This window comes from Eucyclogobius newberryi, unplaced genomic scaffold, assembly GCF_026437365.1.
Source record: "Eucyclogobius newberryi isolate DKJ021-1_F unplaced genomic scaffold, fEucNew1.0.hap1 SCAF_9, whole genome shotgun sequence".
Lineage (NCBI taxonomy): Eukaryota > Metazoa > Chordata > Actinopteri > Gobiiformes > Gobiidae > Eucyclogobius > Eucyclogobius newberryi.
In genome coordinates this window covers 23,112,945-23,121,477 of record NW_027316532.1, presented here as the reverse complement: position 1 = coordinate 23,121,477, position 8,533 = coordinate 23,112,945, and the positions used below count along the sequence as shown (strand labels likewise).

At 39.4% G+C, this 8,533-nt stretch overlaps 1 protein-coding gene across 1 annotated transcript in view; it reads left to right on the top strand.

The window, feature by feature from the left end:
• raver2 (ribonucleoprotein, PTB-binding 2) overlaps positions 1-8,533 on the top strand; it is a 146,484-nt gene that overhangs the window by 80,986 nt on the left and 56,965 nt on the right. The window lies entirely within an intron of this gene.

Below are 8,533 nucleotides of genomic sequence, written 5' to 3'. Positions count from 1 at the left end.
TGCGTGATTAGCTCCTCTGATTATCAGCAGGAAGGTTGTGGAGCGGAGTCAATTTACTACCACAGAAAATGAATTTAATTGACCTGTTCCATCGTCGTAACAATCAATTTGGCTCGTGCTCTCGCCTCACGGCAGTTTGTCACACGGGGCCTTTCTGTGCAGAGTTTGCATGTTTCTCGCTGTGTCTGGGTGGGTTTCTTCTGGATACGTGTAAATGTTTCTCATTTCCATCAACCTCTGGCAGCGTTATTACTTGTCTGCCTGTGTCTAAGATGTCAGCCGTCCAAGTTTCAAAGCCGTTAAGAAGATGATGTTTTTCAGCTACAACAAACTACATACAGGAAGCCTACACACACGGATCAGTACCTGCTCTTTGGCTCTAACCACCCACTACAGTATAAGCTGGGAGTAATCAGGACATTACAACACAGAGACCAAGAGGTGCCCACCAGCTCAGAGGGCAAGAGAAAAGACGAAAAATATGTCCGGAACGCTCTCTCAGCCTGTGGATACCCTGATTGGGCTCATAACAAAGTTAAAAGAGCAAAAAAGCTGGGGGGAAAAAGGAAACAGTACCAAGAAATGGAGTCTATATGTATTCTATCCATTGCAGTGAAGAAAGTTCTAAAAAGCGGTACATAGATAAAACACAAGTCAGCACAGAAGACATGTACATTCAGGACCACAGAGCGCCGTGCATCATCTCAAAGCCACAAACCACTCTTTTAAAGGGGGGAGATTCTAAGCACGAGAAGAGATGGTTTGAAAGAGGCGTCAGGGAGGCCATTTCTGTTTGAAAAAAAAGAGATTTCAGGGTCAATCTTCCAGCAGTGTATAGCAGTATCCCGAAGCCCTGGTATCAGCCCTGCTCATTCAGATGATGAGGGAGCTGCAGCCAGGCAACGACAGGATTTACACATTACAGGGCTGTTAGGGGAACAAAGAAGATTAGTGAAACTTAAAAACAATACTAACAAATTATCTATTATCAGGAGACTCCGCCCGGTGGGCAGGGCTTACTCAGACTAGATCCACAGATTGAGAATGATTCTTTGATGAGTGTCGAAATGTCTCTAAAATGACAACTGAATGTTTTTCTACAATGGAACACTCCTGGACAAATGAGGGATCACACCGACCAACAAGCGATTACAACACTACATTATCTGTGTTTTATGAGAGCTATTTGTGCATTTTCATTTGATATGTAAATGCAAAACTGCTTCTAATGTGCTTGTTAAATATTCACAATGGCGGCTAATCCTTAAACCATATAAAATCCTCGTGTCTTCACATGTATGGTATGTGACAGTTTATTAAATCCACTCCACACTGAAGCACACGACAGGACGTGACAAGCGTAATAGCCGCTCTGTCAGTGTCGCAATTAATGTTCCATTCTATGTTAATGGTTATAGCCCATTAAATATGTCAGATTTACAAAGCCATTGTTGAGATAAATGTTTAGTACCGCTAGAGTACTTCTGGACCATCCATTCTGAATGTAAAAGACATGGCATTAATCTAGGGCTGGATGGGAATGAAATGTACACAATATGATGACTACTAATATGAGATAAGCATGACTAACAATACCACAGTTTAATGGTAAACCACAGAGTTGACTGAGCTAATGGGGATCCACAATAAACACAATAAACACAATATATACAATAGACACAATAGGTCTATAGATACATTGTCCAATCTCTAGCTGGGTGATGTAAAAAAGAAAGAAAGAGATAAAGTTATTTTCTTTTCAAAAACACAGTAAAAATGACTTTCAATATAATTTTCATGAACATAAACAACACAGATTTCCATTTAACACAAACTAATTGAGAAGTTTCCACACAAACACAATTGGCTGTAGACGTCACAGAGAGAGAGAAAAAATCTGTACCACTTTATAATAACTGCTCCTTAATCTTTCTTAACAAAGCATGAACAAAGACTTAATTCATAAAGGAACATGCAAGTAATTTAGTATGATTTGGGCTTAGTAACTACCGTATTTTCTGGACTATAAGGCAAACCTTTTTTCATAGTTCTGGCCGGGGTACGACTTATACTTATATTTATACTTATATACTTATACTTATACTCCGGAGCGACTTACATGTGATATTATTTGTTATTTTCACACTTGCAACCGCATTTCATACTCCAGTGCAACTTATACAAGTTTTTTTCTTCTCTATTATGCATTTTTTGGTGCGACTTATACTCCGGTGCGACTTATAGTCCGGAAAATACGGTACTTCACTAAGGTTAGGGTCAGGACTGAGGGTTAGTGTAATAGTTAGATAGTTACTAAGCCTGAATCATTCTTAATAAACTATCTGTTCACCATGAATTAAACAAAAACCCAGATCAAATGTGTTGGTGATGCTAACAGCCGCTAAAGCACCAGGTGATAAGCCCTCATTCAATATTCAGAGCACCGAGCCTCCCTATTGGCTAATCCCCTCCATCACCGGGCAACCGTTTCCATGGCGAGGTGTGGCTGCTGTGATCCTGGCCACGCCCCAAGTTCTGCCCTCTCATTTAGTCATTTTGGTTATTTCAGCCGTGCCAGGACGCCCACTCCGACCCCGCCCTCTTTCGCCCGTTAACAAACCGTTTTCCTGCAAAAAATATAAAAATGTGAGTGTGTGTCATCCAGTGCGGCTCCGGTTTTAGCTCCACCAGTGTGCTCCGCTCCCACACGGAAATCAATACGCCCACATCACCGGGCTCCCATGATGCTTTGTGGGAGTTTAGCTCATGTTGCTGGACTGTTGCAGCGCTAGCAGGCTTTGACCTATGGTTCTACACTTTATGTGCGGTACAGTATGTGCTCGGATGTGTGGAGCGCCGAGCGGAGACGGAACGGCCCACAATCCAGTCGTTACGGAGACAGTGTTGGGAAAAGAAGCCAATGCATTAGATGATGTTCAGTGCAATGTTATTTTGTGGTTTATCTGTAAGGCTTTGGCTGAGGGCCAGCGGTTGAGTAATAATCTGAATGAACGTGGATAAGATACGATGACATAACCTTTATTAGTGCCACTATTGCACTGCAAAGTTCAAAAACAGTAGAATACATTAATGTGCTATCAAAAATCAGGATAAAAACATTAAAAATAGACTTAAATCCAACCAATCTAACTAAAATATTAGAAATACCTCGATCAAGTAAAGATACATCAAGGTGTAAAAATAAGAGGCTTATGGTTATGTTTATGTACAGTGCTACTACAAATGGATAAGAATACAGTTGAGTTTTTTTCTTTTCATTTCCACAATTCAAACCACATGGAGCTTAAACTATGCCACTTGACAAACAAGTATCTTTTTTTCAAACCACAAAATATATTATTCTTGGACAGTCCTTTCAGTTCTGTATTGGTAATAAAACCTCTTCTATTTGCACGTCATGCTGTCTGTGTAAACTAAAATTAAAATGTCATCATCATAAATAAAATAATAATCCATCCATAGTCAGTTTAAAATATATATAGTAGCACTGTTGCTCAAGAAATACACTTATTCAATTAATAATTTGGAATAAAAGTAATCGAAGTAAAATAAATACGTTTATTGCATTATTTCAAAGCAGCTTTTATCACCAGCACTAAACAGACTGAACCATCTGGACCGGTCGAGGTGTTGCCAGGTCTGAATGTGTTGTTCTGGAGACAAGACAACAAACACACAACAAAGTGTTAGATTTATGTAGATATGTTATGTGTCAACAAGATCAAAATATAAAATGTGTCATACAATACAATGATTATGAGGTAACGACATTATACTCCATACCAATTTTGAAACCACAATGAACATCATTTTTATTTTATTTATTTTATTTATTTTATTTATTTTATTTATTTTATTTATTTTATTTATTTTATTTATTTTATTTATTTTATTTATTTTATTTATATATAGCTCAAATAAAGGAAAGGTCTCATTCTTAGTAAACACACATTTGCCATAGAATTTACCCAACCACTGACGGGTTAAAATAAGCACGTTGTCTATTGAAACTGTATATATTTCATAATTTATGGCACAGCAGGTTTGTTTGCGCTTGTGTCGTTTCTGCTGTGAGTTATGAGGCTCTCCGCTTGCAGGAGGATGTGATACGCCTGCTGGTGTCACATGTACACAGTCGCCACGGCCACCAGGAGCGCAAACTAACGTAAGACCAAGACTCTGCTGATCGAGAAATTAAAGAAAAACATGCTAATTAAAACATGCTAATTAAAAGTGTTGACGGTAACGAAGATCTTGATCATTGAATAACTTGAATGTTCTATAGTTCTGTGGTGTTCACACTGGTCCAGGTCTAGTTCTGGTCTATAGTTCTGTTGTGTTCACACTGGTCCAGGTCTAGTCCTGGTCTATAGTTCTGTTGTGTTCACACTGGTCCAGGTCTAGTCCTGGTCTATAGTTCTGTTGCGTTCACACTGGTCCAGGTCTAGTCCTGGTCCATAGTTCTGTTGTGTTCACACTGGTCCAGGTCTAGTTCTGGTCTATAGTTCTGTTGTGTTCACACTGGTCCAGGTCTAGTTCTGGTCTATAGTTCTGTTGCGTTCACACTGGTCCAGGTCTAGTCCTGGTCTATAGTTCTGTTGTGTTCACACTGGTCCAGGTCTAGTTCTGGTCTATAATTCTGTTGTGTTCACACTGGTCCAGGTCTAGTTCTGGTCTATAGTTCTGTTGTGTTCACACAGGTCCAGGTCTAGTCCTGGTCTATAGTTCTGTTGCGTTCACACTGGTCCAGGTCTAGTTCTGGTCTATAGTTCTGTTGTGTTCACACTGGTCCAGGTCTAGTTCTGGTCTATAGTTCTGTTGTGTTCACACTGGTCCAGGTCTAGTTCTGGTCCATAGTTCTGTTCAGTCCCAGTTCAGTCCCACTCTTGAGTTAGGGCTGTGCAATCACTCAAATCTGTCAAATGGTTATAAACTTGTGATTTTATTCAGGAAATGATCATTGAAATACATTTTGCTTTTAATAAGATCAAATAAAATAAAACATTGTTCGATCGATTGTCATATTGCCCAGACCTAGTTTAAGTTAGTCGAGCTGGTCCATGATGTTTACATTCACACCAAAATCTAATTATCATCTGATTTCTGAACCTTTAAGATAATTTGAAAGACATGCAAACTGCCAAATCTGATTAGAGCGACCATGATCAGATAGTAATGTGAGTACTCACATGTCGATTTACCTTTTACAACTCCAAAATCTGCTCATAATCAGATTGTGATTGTTTGTGTAACCACAGACACATAATGAGGATGAGAATAATAAAGAATCAAGGCTCCATCCATCAGGACCAGGCTCGTCTAATCCAAAATGCCAAGTCTTCTCACTCCCCAGACACTTCCTCCTGCTCCACAGTGACTCCTGAGGCGTTCTCAGTCCGGTCGATATAAACAGCATGTCGTAGCTCCGCCTGGTGTGACCCGCCTGGACCACCTGCTCTGGGACATCCAGGGGGCATCTTCTGTTTCCTCTTAATCAATATATATTTGCTTTATTAATTACGCAGATTTTACTTTCATTTTACTGTAATAACGTCTTGGAAAGTGGCAGTTCCTTTTAGTTATTGTCAGCTGAGCGAGTTCAGTCTCACTGTTTTCTTTTCTTTCTGTGTAAACTACATTCAGTCCTGAAGCGTTCAGACAACACAAGCTGTTGCATATCCAGCCTGCAACTCCGGCAAAGTCCAAACTTTGAGGCATCGCTTTGTTTTTTCGCGGTCCATAGTCGTCCTGTTTTCTGTTCTTTTGCCAAACGTCCAACACATATGAAAAGATTAGCGCATTTTTGACTGTGCATCTGCATCGAGGCGTCGTTGAAATTTCAGCCATGTAGTTACAGTTGGAGAAACGATTGAACAAAGTATAAATATGACTTTATTACTTTTTTTAAGTCTTATCTCTGTTATGAATCGATCCATTGCAGTTTAGAGAAGACCCAACAAAAAGAAATGGACCCAAGTTTACGTCTTGACCTCAGCACCCCTTGTTCCCGCAGTTACAATACTTCCAGAAGTTTGACAAAAGTTCACATTTTCATAACTCGTCTGACTCATTACTTTGGTCCCCGGCAGCAGCTTTAGTCACGTATACATTTGTCTTACATCGCTGCCTGACGCCGACGGCCGCCGTGTTCCTCTGTGTATTACATAAAGCATCTCCTCCCACGTGGACGCAGGTGGAGCGCCCCCCCCCCTCCCGTCACTCCGCCGCCGCCGCACTTAACCCGTAGCGCCGGCCCCCAGCGCCTCTGTAAGGGCCCTCCAGGTAGCACTTTAGACCGAGTCAGCCGGGAAGATGGAGACAAGAGGACAGGGTGAAGAATGTCATCCATATTAGAGGGAAGGGCGGCGCCACGGCGACTGTCTGAGGCCATCGGAAGGAGCAGGACCGCCGCTGAAATGCCAGAGCTATTAGTGAGTGGGGAGAGAGAGAGAAAGAGAAAGAAAGAAAAAGAATAAGAGAGATAGACAAACTCGCTTTAATATAAAAATGTCTCAAACTTATTAAACAGAAAGTATTTATTTGTGACACGTCCTAGTAAAACAATCTCGAAGTAAAAGTAATCTCTTAGTCTAAGTCTTAGTTTTAGACCACATTTACATTTAGTCTTCTAGTTCTAGCCTTGGTGGACTTTGTTGAAAATGCAGGTGCACCAGAAGTTTGAGAATTCCATTTCCAGTCACAGGAAATAAGCGAATAGATAACGGTCTCTGAGCGAACCCTTGTCCTTTAGAATCACTCGTCTATTCAAAAAGAGCATATAAAAGACAGCAAAGGATGCAGGGATTTATATTGAAGAAGCACTCAATAACACATTGTTTTTTTAATCCAAAGTGACAATACAATAGTAAGAATTGCAAATAAGAATCTAGCTTGCTGTGTCAGTGTGTTGGTTGTTTGAAGCAACTGAACACGAGCAATAAAACCAACATGTAATTTTATAGGTAGTGCAAAGTGCAATTCATAATCAATCGAGATGAGGATAAACTGCAGAATCGTTGTTACGGCAGTTTCCTGTAAACAATGATCAAGTAAAGGGACCAAGAACCAAGAAATAACTTGAAGCAGAAACAGAGGTGGAGGTTTATTCACGTGCACAGTGGATAAACACCCTCACTCTCCCTAAGACAAGTTCATTCTGTCCCTACCTGACTTTTTACAATTACAAAGTACACCTTTTATAGGTGGTAACAAACATAACATAATCACAACCCAAATCAGCTCAAAAAGAGATAGACCAGACTATCACGTCTGTGACGGGTCCAGCTCTCTCTTCAGAGGTTAATCGAAGATTATTTCCACACCGAATCCGGTCCTGACGCATTAATTGATGATCAAGAGGCGCCGGACAGTAGATAATCAGTATAATCAGGACCCCATATTCTTATATCATCTGCACACAGGAGAACAACACAGATATTAATCCTGTGACATGTCATGGCCTAAAACAACATCAGAATGACATGACATGACCCATTTTCTCCATTACAATACCACTCTTTTGATTATCTTGAACCCCTGTTTAATATCATATCATCAATCAATTACCCCTAAAATATCAAAGGAAAAAAAAAGTAAATATATATATATACTAAACATTTTAGCTGAAGCAAAAACCCTTCAGAGAAGAAACCTTTCATCCCAAGTGTTCAGGTTAATCAATATCATTGTTCCCCTACACCTTTTGAGCACTGAGTATCTCATCCTCACATTACCGCAAAATTAGACTAATCGGAATAGACGGAAATTAAATATTTAATAATAAAAATTAAAAATGGGAAAATGAGTAAGAATAATAAAATCAATTGCAATACTGAGTAAATAATAATTAATAACAAAAAGGAATAATAACAATAATTCAATAAATTATCAATACAATTCATCAATAAAAATGATTAATAAAAATGACTAATAAAAATGATTCATTTAATGATTAAAACAATAATTAATACTATAATTAATAAAAATTGAAACCTTGAAATGAGTAAATAAAATAATCAAAACTAATAATTAAAAATAATAATAAAAAATAGATAAAATGATTAATGAAAAATATGAAGTTACCCCAGCTCCCGAGCAGCGGGCGAAACAACAGGAAAACCCACATTGACTCAATCTTACAATCAAGCGACTGAAGGAAGGAAGGCCAGACCCATCACAGCTCATTCACCCTCTCAATCATGATTTTGAGCTTCTTCCATCAGGACGACGCTACGAAGTGACGAGGGCCAGGAAAAATGTCAAATAAGCTTGTTTTGTCGCCACTGCTATTGCACTTTTAACTAAAGCTGCATTTACGGCAGCGTTAGGCTGGTATGAGAGGGCTTCTGGGTAATAGGGGCGTGGTCCAGTTGACATAGTAACTACATTTGTGACTTTCTTCCTAACGACTTGCTCTTGCTCTTATGTGTATGTCTCTGAATTGAGTTCGACATACCGTATTTTCTGGACTATAAGTCGCACCAGCCAAAAAATGCATAATAGAGAAGAAAAA